This window comes from Pleurodeles waltl, chromosome 1_2, assembly GCF_031143425.1.
Source record: "Pleurodeles waltl isolate 20211129_DDA chromosome 1_2, aPleWal1.hap1.20221129, whole genome shotgun sequence".
NCBI classification, from domain to species: domain Eukaryota; kingdom Metazoa; phylum Chordata; class Amphibia; order Caudata; family Salamandridae; genus Pleurodeles; species Pleurodeles waltl.
The window spans coordinates 215,189,057-215,202,795 of NC_090437.1; the positions used below are offsets into that span (position 1 = coordinate 215,189,057).

Genomic DNA, 13,739 nt, shown 5'->3' on the forward strand with positions numbered 1-13,739 from the left:
GTTATTTGAACGAAATAATAGGGGTTTTAAAAAATCCAAGTGTTACACAATGTGCAGCAAATGAACGATGCCGAAGAATGGTGGCAGAATGGTGTGTGTTCAGTGGTGGAACACATTGTACGAAATAAACCAATAAAGCATGGGGTGCTTTGGTACTCTCTTTAAAAAAACATATCTCCCTGTCTTGTAACTGGCCTTTTAAAATGACCACTACATTTGGATCAGTCTTGCAGCTTTACTGCTAAACCTATGTAGTGCACAAATAAATGCTGACATTGAATTCCTGTGCATACTTATCTGTGCATTACACAAGTAAATTATTTTTGCTTTTTTAAATGTTATTAAAACATTGGCCCCATCAATTCCAAGAGTTACAAAAGCTATGTGCCTCATTTGAAGTATCGTGCTGCTGATATATTTTGAAACATTTGTAAAGTTCATTTATTTTAAGATTGTCACTGTAGTGCCCTGTGAGGTATTAAGTTTGGGACCTTTTTGGCTCCTGATGGACTATGTAGAACTGTGACCTAAGTGTTATAGCATGGTGAAGTAAATACAGGTTTAAAATGTTGAGTTTGCAGTTACATGCAGATGAATGCAGATGTGAAATACACAGCTCCATGTGTGGCATAGTTATCAGCGGGTATCCAGACTGGGGAAGGGGCTACAGCTGGTGTCGGGATGGGGGATAAGTAACCCGAAGATCGACAGTGCTCCTCTAGGGAGTGTGCCGTGATCCAAGCAAACTGCTTGTGCATGCCACGTGTGCCTCCTTGGAAGTGCGGAATCTATGTTTGGCGTATGTGGAGACAAAGCACAACTCCAGTCGTTGTGAAGCACTTGCAGATGAAGAAAGCTTCACTGAGAAGTCTACATATCCTTGGCCAAGAATCTGCTTTCAAGGCCGCAAGGAGAGGTACCATGCTGCTATGCAACATAAAGCTATAGATCATACGGCGTGATAACGCTAAAGTGGACACAAACAGATACAGAAAAGAAGAGCTGAAAACTACCATAGTCAGATACGAGTAAAATACACAAAAAGCTCTAGCTGACAGAATAATTGATGATAAAACATACTGTTGTTGCACTTACAAGAGCCTTGATAAGAAGAGACCTTAGCAGTGGGCGAAGAGAACCAAGAAGGAGCACAGGGGTTGTGCTTACTGATCTGCCCAATACCTGATGTGGCACATTACCAGAACTACCTGATGGCATATCAGAACAACTCCAGAGGTCTCCAGAAAAGTGAAGGGCCCCAGTGCAGACCATGAATGAGGTCACAGTCTCATCGACTGTCCAGGAGGAGCCAGAGGCTAGCACATAACAGGGCTGTAGAGATGGCATGGAGGATTAGGTCCTGGTGGACTGCAGACAGTATCAGAGAGAACTCTGTTCTCAGTGTCAGCCAATACCTGAAACAGTTTTAATTTCGCCACCTTCCTGAAACCACCACCACCATTCTATACAGCCAAAAAGCAGAATATTGGCAAAAGATGGACTGCTTGGATAGAGACATTAGGTAATTTCATTAATGCACAAGAAGAGACAGATAACAAGATTATCAAATACCTTAAGAATCTTGCTGGTGAGGGTGTAAAAGAAGTCATAAAGAAAATGCTTCACGCTGACAACGTTACATACCATCAAATTATCAAAGCCTTGAATCTCAAATACAATCCACTGCCGAATGTGGTTGTGAAAGGTACATTTTTAGTCAAGAATGACAGAAAGTTGGTGAAACTATAGATGAATTTGTTGAGAAACTGAATAAGTCATCAAACCTTGTAAGTTCAATTAATTTAATGATGAGGAAGCAATAAGTCTCAGATTTATTGACGGACGCCTGTCAGATTCATTCAGTCAATGAAAGCTGAGCGAAACTAGTCTGGAGCGAGTTCTCATGGCTGACAGAGCTGCAGAGCGTGCCGATCTACAAGATACTGACATGGAGTCCGGAATGCCCCAAAATGAGTCAGTCATGAATACTAAAATTAAGCAGAAGCACAAGGCTTGATGACACAAAAAGCAGGAAAAGAGGTTGTGTTTCAGGTGTGGATTTTTATTTTCACCTGAAGATAAATGTCCCACTAATAGACAGATATGGAAACGTTGTGGGAAGGAGAACCATTTTGTAATGGTTTGCAAGGCAAAATAAAAAGTAAGTGAGTCAAAGAGAGAAGAAAAAATGGCTGCCAGTGCGTTCCAGGAGCGAGGATTGATGCATGCCCACAAGGCCAAGCGCCAACATCAGTTGAGACAAATTGACACCAAACATTTTCACAGAGTTCTTCAGTGTCAATATCAAGTGAAAGTGAAGAAAATCGTTGTGCATTGTCGATGTTTACCTCAGAAAAATATGCGCATGTTTGACTGGCTGCATGTGAAGAAAAATACCACTCAACGAAAAGTTTACGTGAAATATTGTCTGAAGAATACACTGAAAGTAAACAGTTGTTCAGTACCTTTCATTATGGACAGTGGTGCGTCAATAAACAGTATACCTCAGGAGACATATAGGCCCTCATTCTGACCTTGGCGGGCGGCGGAGGCCGCCCGCCAAAGTCCCGCCGTCAGGTTACCGTTCCGCGGTCGAAAGACCGCGGCGGTAATTCTGACTTTCCCGCTGGGCTGGCGGGCGGTCTCCTTCAGACCGCCAGCCAGCCCAGCGGGAAAGAGGCTTCCACGATGAAGCCGGCTCGGAATCGAGCCGGCGGAGTGGAAGCTGTGCGACGGGTGCAGTTGCACCCGTCGCGTATTTCACTGTCTGCGCTGCAGACAGTGAAATACATGTAGGGGCCCTCTTACGGGGGCCCCTGCAATGCCCATGCCAGTGGCATGGGCACTGCAGGGGCCCCCAGGGGCCCCGCGACCCCCCCTACCGCCATCCGGATCTCGGCGGTCCGACCGCCGGGATCTGGATGGCGGTAGGGGGGGTCAGAATCCCCGCGGCGGTGCAGCAAGCTGCGCCGCCGCGGAGGATTCAATGGGGCCGCGGTACACTGGCGGGACCCCGCCAGTGGTGCCGGTCCGACCGCGGCTTTACCGCCGCGGTCGGAATCCCCATTGAAGCACCGCCGGCTTGTCGGCGGTGCTCCCGCGGTCCTCCGCCCTGGCGGTCAAAGACCGCCAGGGTCAGAATGAGGGCCATAATGAACTATCTCCACTGCCACAACTGATGCCATTGAAAACTAAAGTATATACATGGACTGCATCGACGTCATTGAGAAGTCAAGGTGCAGGTGTGTCTGGTGGCAAGTTGGCAATCATGTGATCACCTATCTGATGTACCTGAGTACAGGTCAGAAGACAATGGTGCCTTGGTTGGACATGACTGGCGGCAGCTGCAATTGCAGCAGTGCAGAGGCATGGCTTTGGGGATGCTGTGCAATTTTGTTGGGACCGCCTCACATAACAGGCTCTGGTGTTCTTGGCTCTGTGGTTATCCACAGGCTTCTAAAAATCAACCTCTCTCAATGAGGGCTTGGCCCAAATTGAGTATGCTGCTGAAAAATCAGCAGACAAGTGAAAAGCTTGAGAAGATCCCCCAACAGCTCTGCGGGGGGCAGGCTTACCCTGCCGACAAACAGAACAAAGCAGAGGTGGAGGTGGCATGGGTGCACCAAGCTGTTACCTAAACTCGGATAGCCTGAGCCTTTGGGGAAGGACAATGACACCCTGACAGATACCTCTCCTGCTGCTCCCACAACAGGCCTCTGGTGAACTCTATAATGTCAGCAATAGAGGCTATAGGATTGGATAAGGCACCTGTGCGTGAGCCTATGGAAGGTTGTACAATTCAAGAAAAAGCTAAAGACCGTGCAGTTTCTGCCAAATCCCTCTTGAGTCAAGTAAAATAGACAGCAAAGGTTTGGTGGTACCTGGGGTCACCATTGGTGTATGCAGGGCATTAAACAGTGTAGTTTCTGAGAAATGCCTCTTGAATCAAGTAAGATAGACAGCAAAGGTTTGGTGGCACCTGGGGTCAACACTGGTTTATGCAGGGCATTAGAAGAACTCTCCGATCTCTCGGAGCAGGCAGATAGATTTTTGTTGTTAACAGAAGACTTTGACTCCTGTGGCCCTGAAGAGGTTGATTCAGTATCAGTCTTGGACCATATAACAATTGTATCATCAAGAGATTTGAGCCCCATATCAGTTCCTAGGTATGTTAAGCCCCTCAGGCAGGTAAAATTCTACAATTGGCAGGGTAGGAAGGATATGTGGAGATTACCGGTCCCTGCATTTTAATGGGTTTATTCAATGGCTCAGTAGGTGTATGATGGTTTGCCTAACTTGCAACAGCACCTCATTCTGCCAGCAAATCTGGCTGGCCCATCAGGCAAGCCGACACTGGATCTTATATAGCAATCTATTAAATAGCATCAGGAAGAGACTTGCTCTGATGGGTGTAAGGCAAGGATGGCAACAAAGAAGTTTATTCTTGTGAGGAGGAACTTCACCTCATTCAGAGAGTCAGTTCAGTTAGGCACAGAGGTTTCACTATACCTTTTCTTTTTCTTTTTGTGTGGAAAGTGGTTTGTACTGATATATATATATTTATGCTGGGAGGTTGTGTGAGCATGTGACCTATCACATAGACTTCAGTCTGACTGCCTTAAATAGTAGATATGGGAGAGGTGGGGTTAGTGTGCTATCTGGGGGCTGGGCTGGTGGGACGGGTCTAGGTTGGGGGAGGGAGGGGATGAGAAGGGTGATATGCACAAAAGAAGTGGTGGGATTTGAGTGGATTATGAAATGTCAGCATATTGGCTGGCAGTTGGCTAATAAGAAATTACAGTCTGATTATGGCCTAAAGATGAGCCCAAGAGGTACTAAACATAAAAATCTTTGTAGATAACCCAGGCAGCACATATCTGTATTGCTACTTTTAATATTTGTGGTGCAATGATCACTCAAAGAAAAGAAATGCAAATGAAGGACTGAAAATACTGCGGGTGAATATAATATGCTGCGGAGAAACCCATATAGTGGGATACTGGAAAAAATGGCTTGAAACTCTGGGATATAATCTTCTGGGGTGCATGACAGTGTACAAATACAAAGGGGGTGGCTATACTGAAGGCAGGGAACTTTGCAGGCTGATTCGTACGGTCTCCAATAAATAAGGAAGATGGGTTTTAGCTGAATGTTGGTTAGTGGAGGCAGCTTCCACAATTTGTTTTGCTTATGGTTTAAATCTGGATGATCCTACCGTTTTAGACTTACTGAACACAGAGCTGGTGCTATGGCTGACACCAGTCATTGTTTATAGGGAACTGAATATACATATTCCGAGTAGACAAGGGGTTCTAGATGTAGGGCATTATCTGACAGGAAATTTAAGGTGTGCTGAGCGCTCCATTATCTGAAGCAGAGTCAAGGTTTGGTGGATATCTGACAAAAGCTCAAAGCCCCAGACCCTGGTTACACTTTATTTTCCGCTCCCCATAGGCAGCATGTTGGATTGAATTATTTTTTTACTTCTGCAGGTACCATGAGGGGGCTGCAAACTGATCAGTATCCACGGGTCTTTTCAGATCATAATCCACTGGTAATCAAAGGTTCTTCACAGGGTTGTACAAGGTCCTCATTTACATGGTCATTTGATAGGGGGTTTCTGCTAAATGAAGAATCTGTTTCTTATCTGCATGTATAGATCCCAGATTTTCTGGAAAGAAATAGAGGTAGTGCATCAGTTGGACTTGTATCTGGGATACGTTGAATGCTGGAGTAAGGGGGAGACCCTCTGTTTTAGCCTTAATTGGCAAAAGACTCTCTCCCAATTTTTTAGAGACAAATACAATGAGCTCCCTGCTTCGGACACTCACATGGCTGAGGTAAATGCTGATGGGGACGTATTACAGCAAATTCTTTATGAACTAGTGGTGATTAAATCTGATATTAATAGTATTTTGCCTGGTCAGTCCACTGAAATGTTAATGGCCCGCAAAAGAAAGAGTGCTACGAGTATAGTGATAGAGTCAGCCAATTACTGGCGTTTTGAAGCAGGCAAAAATCAGTGTACAGGAAAATATCTGAGGTTAGAAATAAGGGCAGTCTGTCGGTTGATATCAAAGAGGCAATTATTAAAGTATTTAAGGAATTCTACAAAGAACTTTGTCAAGCTGAAGCAGGGGAGTGTGATGCATCAGCAGTGCAAAGGGCTGGTAAATAAGCCCTACAGTTAGTAGTGAATAATCAGGTTTGTCTAATGAATGATAGGATTTTGGATAGTGCAGTTTATTTAGAAGTTGGGATTACATCTAATATTGATCAGGTGGTAGGTTTGAACTTAGCTCTGCTAATACAATAGGCCAAAACAGACTTCAAGAGCATAGATAACCTCCATCTCAAAATCATTTTCCGCTGCAATATTACTAAAAAGTTATTTTTGGCTAAGGTTCTCTACCTCTTCAGGGCTATACCTCTAGAGCTTGAAAAATTATGGTTTAAAAAGCTGGAAGAGGTATCTAGCAGCTTTGTATGGTCTTATGCTAAAAATAGGAGGGCCTTAAAGTTTATGATGCTGCCCAGGCAAAAGAGGGCTGGGCTGCCCAAATTTCAAGTTTTGTCAGTGAATGGCAGCTATACAATACATGAATGTTCTGGCTGGTGGAAAGCAGACTGATTCTTATGTAATGGGCTTTCTCCTTTTATGTATGAGCTGCTAATAGGAAACAACGCTAATGATCTCTTCTTGAGAATGGTTGAGCCTAATTACTACAAAAAGGTGACATTGAAGACTCTTCAAGCAGCTTTTAAGATATGGGCAGCAGTCTGGAAGAAAATCGGTGTTGGGAGATGGAATTTTTACACTCCCATGTGGCGGTTGCCGATTTTGCTGATGATTTTTCATGACGCATATTGTTTTAGGTTGGAAGCTGGGATACAGAAAGTAGGCAACCTTATTGCTAATCAACAATTGTTGTCATTCAGCAAACTCAAATTTAGTCTTGAAAAAAGAGATTTTTTTAAACTTAGGCCCTCATTTGCATGGATCATTGATGCATCAGGTTTCTTGTGCCTGCCGCTCACCCCCTATCGATGCCAAGGATCTACTGTATTTACAATACAGAGCTCCATGGCGGACCTTTTCACATATGGATCAGAAATTCTGCTGCATCTGTTGGGGCTAAAGTGACACATTGCTGGAGTTGCGTCTTCATACTGACGCAACTCCAGGAGTGCAAGGAGAGTCTCATTTGAAAAAAGTCCTGCATCAATTTTACAGCTGGTCCGAGCAGGAGGTAAAATTTTGACACAGTGAAGTCATAGAAAACTTGTAAATTTCACTGTGTTAGGTCTAATGGCTTTTTCCATGGTAATGCCAATGCTGCATACATTATAACTGGTGCAGGTATAATGTGATGCATGGCTTTACAAAGTGACAAATTAGGCCCAATGCGCCAGTTTGTAAATGTAGAGCAGTATAGTGCACTGCTAGCATCACCGCTGCATAAAAGAAAATGCTGGAGTGCTGGTGCAAGGGGCTTGTAAATGAGGCCCTAACAGTTTAGAGACTTCTTGCAAAGAAAGTGTGGCAGAGCAGTCAAGTTCAATAACAGACTCTACTTGAGCTACTCCACAGTACCTCGGATTTAGGATTAGCCAGATCTATGAATATCTGGCTGATTGGATGCCTGACGATCTTAAGAATCAGTCGGCCACTTGGCTGAGAAGGGCTGGGGCCACAGACTGTAGCTTTTTTGAGTCACTTAAGCTTGGCTACACATTATTATTATCTGCAGTATTGCAATCACACGTTTTATTCTGCATTATACTCCAGTTAAAATAGTGTGTTGGGGAGGGACATTGGTATCACTTTCCCTTGTTGTCAGAGTCTGAAAGCAGAATCAGTCGATATGTTTTTCAGCTGTGAGGCTCTAGACTCTCACAAGGAAGAGATATCTTGTTTCTTGCAGACTGTTTTTCATAGTGATGTGTCGTTGTCTCCCCAATCAATGCTATTGAGAATACATGGCAATGCAAATGGGAGTTATGGGCAAAATTTGTCTTTAGCACAAGGGTGATTACTCACATCTGTATTGCAGCAGCCTGGCTTACTTCAGATCCCCCTACTTTTTATCAATGGTTGGCTGGGCTACTCTCAATGTTCCATCTGGAGAGCAGCCTACATCTTTGAAAAAGGCAAAAGGTCCAAGAAGAAGGGGATAAGTGTGGGCACCTTTGGAGGAGTGGTTGCAAGCTAGACTTATTTAATCAGATATTCATCAATATTAACAGCTTTGATTTGTATGTTCTATTTGATAATATGTGTCTACTGGATTTAAGACGTTGCCCCAATATCAATGGGTCGGCTTGGGCAATTATGAATGCAGAAAGTATATATTTTTTATTCTGAATCTACTGTGCATGATGAAGTGATGTATTGGAATTTGTTTGTTTGGCCAATGTATATTCATTTATGTCTGTCTTTTTTAATCTTTTTTTATGCATACACAAGTAAATTGTTTTTCTTTGCTTTGATTTTAGGAAAACCTTAGTTCCCATCACCTTCAAGTATTTCAGAATGCCATGTGCCTCATTTGAACTTTTCTTGCTGCTGATATACTTTGAAACATTAGGAAAGATAATTTATTTTAAGATTGTTCACCAAGGTGTTGTGTGAGTTATTAATGGCAGAACTCTTTTGGCTCCTGATGGACTCCATAGAACTGTGATGTAAGTGTTGGAGTGTGGTGAAGTGAATATAGGTTTAGAATGTTGAGTTTATGTTTAAACACAGACAAATAAGGACGTGTAATACATAATTCCATGTGTGGCGTAGTGTTGGAAGAAAGCAAGATGTCTTCCTCGAGGTAGATTTCCACTAATGTATTTATTCATAAGAACAATGTACACAAAGAGCGGCCCCAGAGTGGGGCATCCTAACTTGCCCCCACTAACTGCTCGCACTAACCGTCCTCCGAAGAAACCCACAAGGTTCTATCTTCTATAATCTACACTCCATACATCCAATATTTTATGTTTCTATCCCACACAGCGTCCCCCCAAAAAACAAAAACAACAGAATACAATACAAAATCTAAGTATTAAACAATAATCAATCCTAAAGAAGACAGTATAAATATACCCTGGAATATAACCTACTCAATATCGACTTATAAAATAGGAATGTTTTGAACTAACTGGTAATCACCAAATCAGACTGGAGGATTCCTCACTCTTGCACCCCGTTGTTCAACCGTACTCATTCCAGACTCTCATTTTTCATTTACAGCATGACCATTCCTTCACCACCCCCACTTCTCAACACATCCAAAACAACATCCTTGCCCTAAATACAACCATTACCATTACTCATGTCCCTCTTGGAAACATCATGATTCCTCATTTTACATAAACTCACACATAGTAAATTCCATACTTTCCCACTCTCCAATTTAACAGCACTCCCAACACCTTTATTACCTTCAATGGTTCTGACCGATTTTATACACCTGTAGGAGGCTGGCCTGGTTTGTAGTGGGTACCTAAGATACTTACACCTTATACCAGGTCCAGTTATCCCTAATTAGTGAAATCTAGTCAGAGTCTAGAAGCCATGCTGTCTAGAGGTAGCTGTAGGCAGAGCAGCCTAGGATGAACTACGAGACATGCAAAGCTCTTGCAATACCACTCTCATCACACAGTACTCACACACATGAAAGACAATACTCAGTGTTATAAAAAATAAAGGTACTTTAGTTTAGGGACACAATACCAAAAACACTTTGAGACTATACTATCTTGGGAGGTAAGTAAATTACACAATATATACACTAGTAACCAAAAACAGGTAAGTAAATAGTCAGAAAATAGTGCAAACAGTGAAAATCACAATAGGTTGCAATAGGCCTAGGGGGAAAAAAAAACATATACTAAAATAGTGGAATGTGAAAGTCCGTTTCCCACCTAGGCAAGTGTAGTGTGTAGAGAGGCGCTGCGGGTGTGAGAAAACACCAAAGGTAAGTAAAATACCCCACCCCAGGGCACAGGAAAGCAGGAGTAAAACACAACAAGTTTCCTAAAACACACTAGAAGTCATGATAGAAGACAGTGCAAGAACCAGAAGAGACTGCAAGATACCAACAATGGATTCCTGGACCTGAAGACATGTGGAAGAAGAGGACAAAGTCCAAGAAGCACTGAAGAGTCCAGGGAGAACAGGAGCCCCTGCTAACCCAGATGAACGTGCAAAAGAAGGACCACCGGTGAGAAGACAAGGTTAGTATTGCGCCAAAGAAGACAGATGCAGATTCCTGGTTGGTGCAGAAGATGTTGCACGCTGAATGGATGAATGCAGTCTGTTTTGCATCTCTGGATTCTGCCAAAAAGACTTGGCTCACGCAAAACAAGCAGCGCTGCCCGGGGCCAGGAAGGACCTGGTGGCCTCTACCCAGGAGGGGAAGACAGAGGTGGCTCTCAGCAACTCAGAGAGCCCTCAGAATACCAGGCAGCAGGCACAGGAGTCTCACAGCACGGGGACAAATAAGGTGCAAATGGAGGCCCACACAGCACGACACAAAGGATTCCCACGCCGCCGGAGTACCACTCAGGAAGTTGTGCGTCACAGGATGGCGTGCTGGGGGCCTAAGCTGTGCTGTACATAAAGAACTTCTTGAAAGGTCGCACACAAGCCCTGGCAACTACAAGCCACGTGGTGCACGGGGTACTGTTGTGGGAAGGCAAGCTCTTACCTCCACCAAATCTGGACAGCTGGATGTTGGGACTGTCGGAGTCACTTTAGTCTACCACCTGTGTCGCTGGGTCCACACCTGTTGTCTAGAGAGGGGATCCAAGCCACCAGTCGTCGCTGCAGATGGGTGCCTGCTGAACCAGGGAAGTGACTCCGTCACTCCACAGGAGATTCCTTCGGTTCTTCTGGTGCAGGCTGAAGACAGGCAGTACTCGGAGGATGCCCGACCTGGAAACTGTTGCAGTTGCTGTCAGCAGCTGAAGTTACAATGTTGCAGAAGTTGTCTTAGCTTCTTTGTTGCAGTTTTGTAGAGTTCCTGGAGCAGACAGCGGTTGATCCATCTGTAGAAGATAAAGTGAAGGATGCAGAGGATTCCTGCTGGAGTCCAATCCGAATCTTCAGAAACACCCAGAGGAGAGACCCTAAATAGCCCTGATAGGGGGATTGGTTACCTAACCAGGTAAGCACCTATCAGGAGGGGTCTCTAACATCACCTGCTGGCACTGGCCACTCAGATGCTCCAAGAGTGCCATACCACCTTGGAATCCAAGATGACAAAACCCAGGGACACTCTGGAGGAGCTCTGGGCACCACCCATGGTGTGGTGATGGTGTGGTGATGGGCAGGGGAGTCATCACTCCCCTTTCCTTAGCCAGGTTTTGTGCCAGGGCAGGGACTTGTGGTTCTTGAACTGGTGTAGACTGGATTATGCAAGGAGGGCACCATCTGTGCCCTTCAAAGCATTTCCAGAGGCTCTGGGAGGATACCCTTCCCATGCCTGTAACACCTATTTCCAAAGGGAGAGGGTGTAACACCCCTCTCCCAAAGAAAATGCTTTGTTCTGCCTTCCTGGGATTGAGGTGCTCAAGCCCCGGTAGGGCAGAAGCCTGTCTGTGAGGTGGCAGCAGCTGGGGCTGCCTTGAAAACCTCAGAAGTCTGGTATGGCAGTACTTGGGGTCCACTGTGAGCCCGAGAGTGCCTGGGATTGTGCAACTAATGCTGGCATCAGTATTGAGGTACAATTCCTAGTTGTAAGACACCTTACATGGCCATATTCAGAGTTATCATTGTTAAGCTGGACCTAGGTATTGACCTGTGTCCAATGCACACTTAAAATAGCATCCCCGCACAGACGAAGTCCAGGAAAATGGGCCTGGACAATGTGGGGGTACCTCTGCTACTGCAGGGGTGCCCTCACACACAGGTACTTTGCACTAAGCCTTTAGGGTCTGAAGGTTTGACATATAGGTGACTTATAAGTGACCTGGTGCAGTGAAAATTGCTGTGAAATAGTGCATGCACTATTTCACCCAGGCTGCAATGGCAGTCCTGCAGAAGCCTTTGCATGGCTACCCATGGGTGGCAAAATAAATGCTTCAGCCCCTAGGGATCCCCTGGAACCCCAATGCCCTGGGTACCTAGGTGCCATATACTAGGAACTTATAAGGGGGACCAGTATGCCAATTTGGAGTGAAATAATGGGTTACCAGTATGTAAGGACAAATTTGGAACCAGAGAGAGCATAAGCACTGGGGTCCTTCTTAGCAGGACTCTAGAGACACAGTCAAGCATACTGATAAAAACAGTGAAACATACTGACAAGTAGGCCACAAACCATAAGCACTGGGCTCCTGACTAGCAGGATCCCAGTGACGCAGTCAAAACACAGTGACAAACAGGCCAAAAATGGGGGCAATCCTGTGAGAAAGACGCTACTTTCTCACAACACCCTTCTTAACAAACCTACGCTTTATTACATGCACATATTACCCAACTTCCACCACAGGCAATTTAGTATTAAAGTTCCGCTGCAGTTTAATACGTTTCTGTAAAGTTTCTAATCTCCTTCACATAACTTGATAACGTTCCATATTCTTGAATTTCTCCATCTTTATTTTTAACCACCATTTCACCAATCTAGTAGATGGTATCTTCCATCTCAGCAATTCAAATGGTATCTTACCTGTTACCGAATGGGGACTAACCCTTTAAGACAATAATCGCTCTTGTAATTATTGCACTCAATTATCTTTGACTAACACTTCTGGAATACTATCTTCATGTAATTCAATCACAACAATCGTAGTTACACTAGTCATCATTCTTAGCTCAGGCCATTTCGAATAGTAGTCAGTAAGTACTATGAAATAACTGTCCTTGGACGATAATGTAGAAAAAGGAGCAATAAAAATTGATACCCAGTTTCTGTGATGGATCTTCCAGTAATTTCGGCATCGTTAAGGGTATGTTCAAAGGTTTGACCACTTTGTCGCTTGTACCATAAGCTTCCCAATTCTTTACCTAACGGTCCACCATGACATCCATTCCTTGGCCACCAAAAATATTCCTTAATTCTTCTTTTTTGTAATTGACATACCACCATGCCCCTCATGTCCAATTCTTATGATATATTCAGATGCTCCATCTGGTGGTACTATCCTGTCCCCTCTTAATATTATATCCTTGCACACAGAAAGTTCATCCCTGATTTTCCAAAATGCACTATACTCCCCTCTCAATTTTCCTTCTCTGGGTCAACCACTCAAAATGTATCATTTCACCATTTTCTCAACAACATCCCTTCCCATTTCTTGTTAACACATACTTTCTGTCAATTCCTGCTCTCCTCCACCTTCTCTCTCTCCATCCCACAAAATCCCCATAAGCAAATACAGCCTTACACTCACTAACATTCTTCATTGATTCATCCATGCGGTCACTAGGTAGCCTTGATAAGCTGTCCGCAATATTCTTGCTTTTACCAGGTAGATATTCAGGGGCATATTTATACTCCGTTTGCGCCGAAATTGCGTCGTTTTTTTTGACGCAATTTCGACGCAAAACTAACGCCAACTAACGCCATATTTATACTATGGCGTTAGAGGCGAATAGCGCCAAAGTTCCCGGAATGTGCGTCATTTTTTAGCGTGAACCCCTTTCTTGCGTTAATGATATGCAAGGGAGGCGTTCCCGTCTAAAAAATGACTCCCAGACCTTTACGTGGTATTTATACTCCCGGGCAAAAGTGACGCCCGGG

General features: G+C 44.2%; 1 protein-coding gene across 3 annotated transcripts in view; it reads right to left on the bottom strand.

Annotated features, from left to right (window-relative positions):
• LOC138299526 (phospholipid-transporting ATPase ABCA1-like) overlaps positions 1 to 13,739 on the bottom strand; it is a 2,649,159-nt gene that overhangs the window by 2,330,406 nt on the left and 305,014 nt on the right. The gene's annotated exons all lie outside the window — the stretch shown is intronic.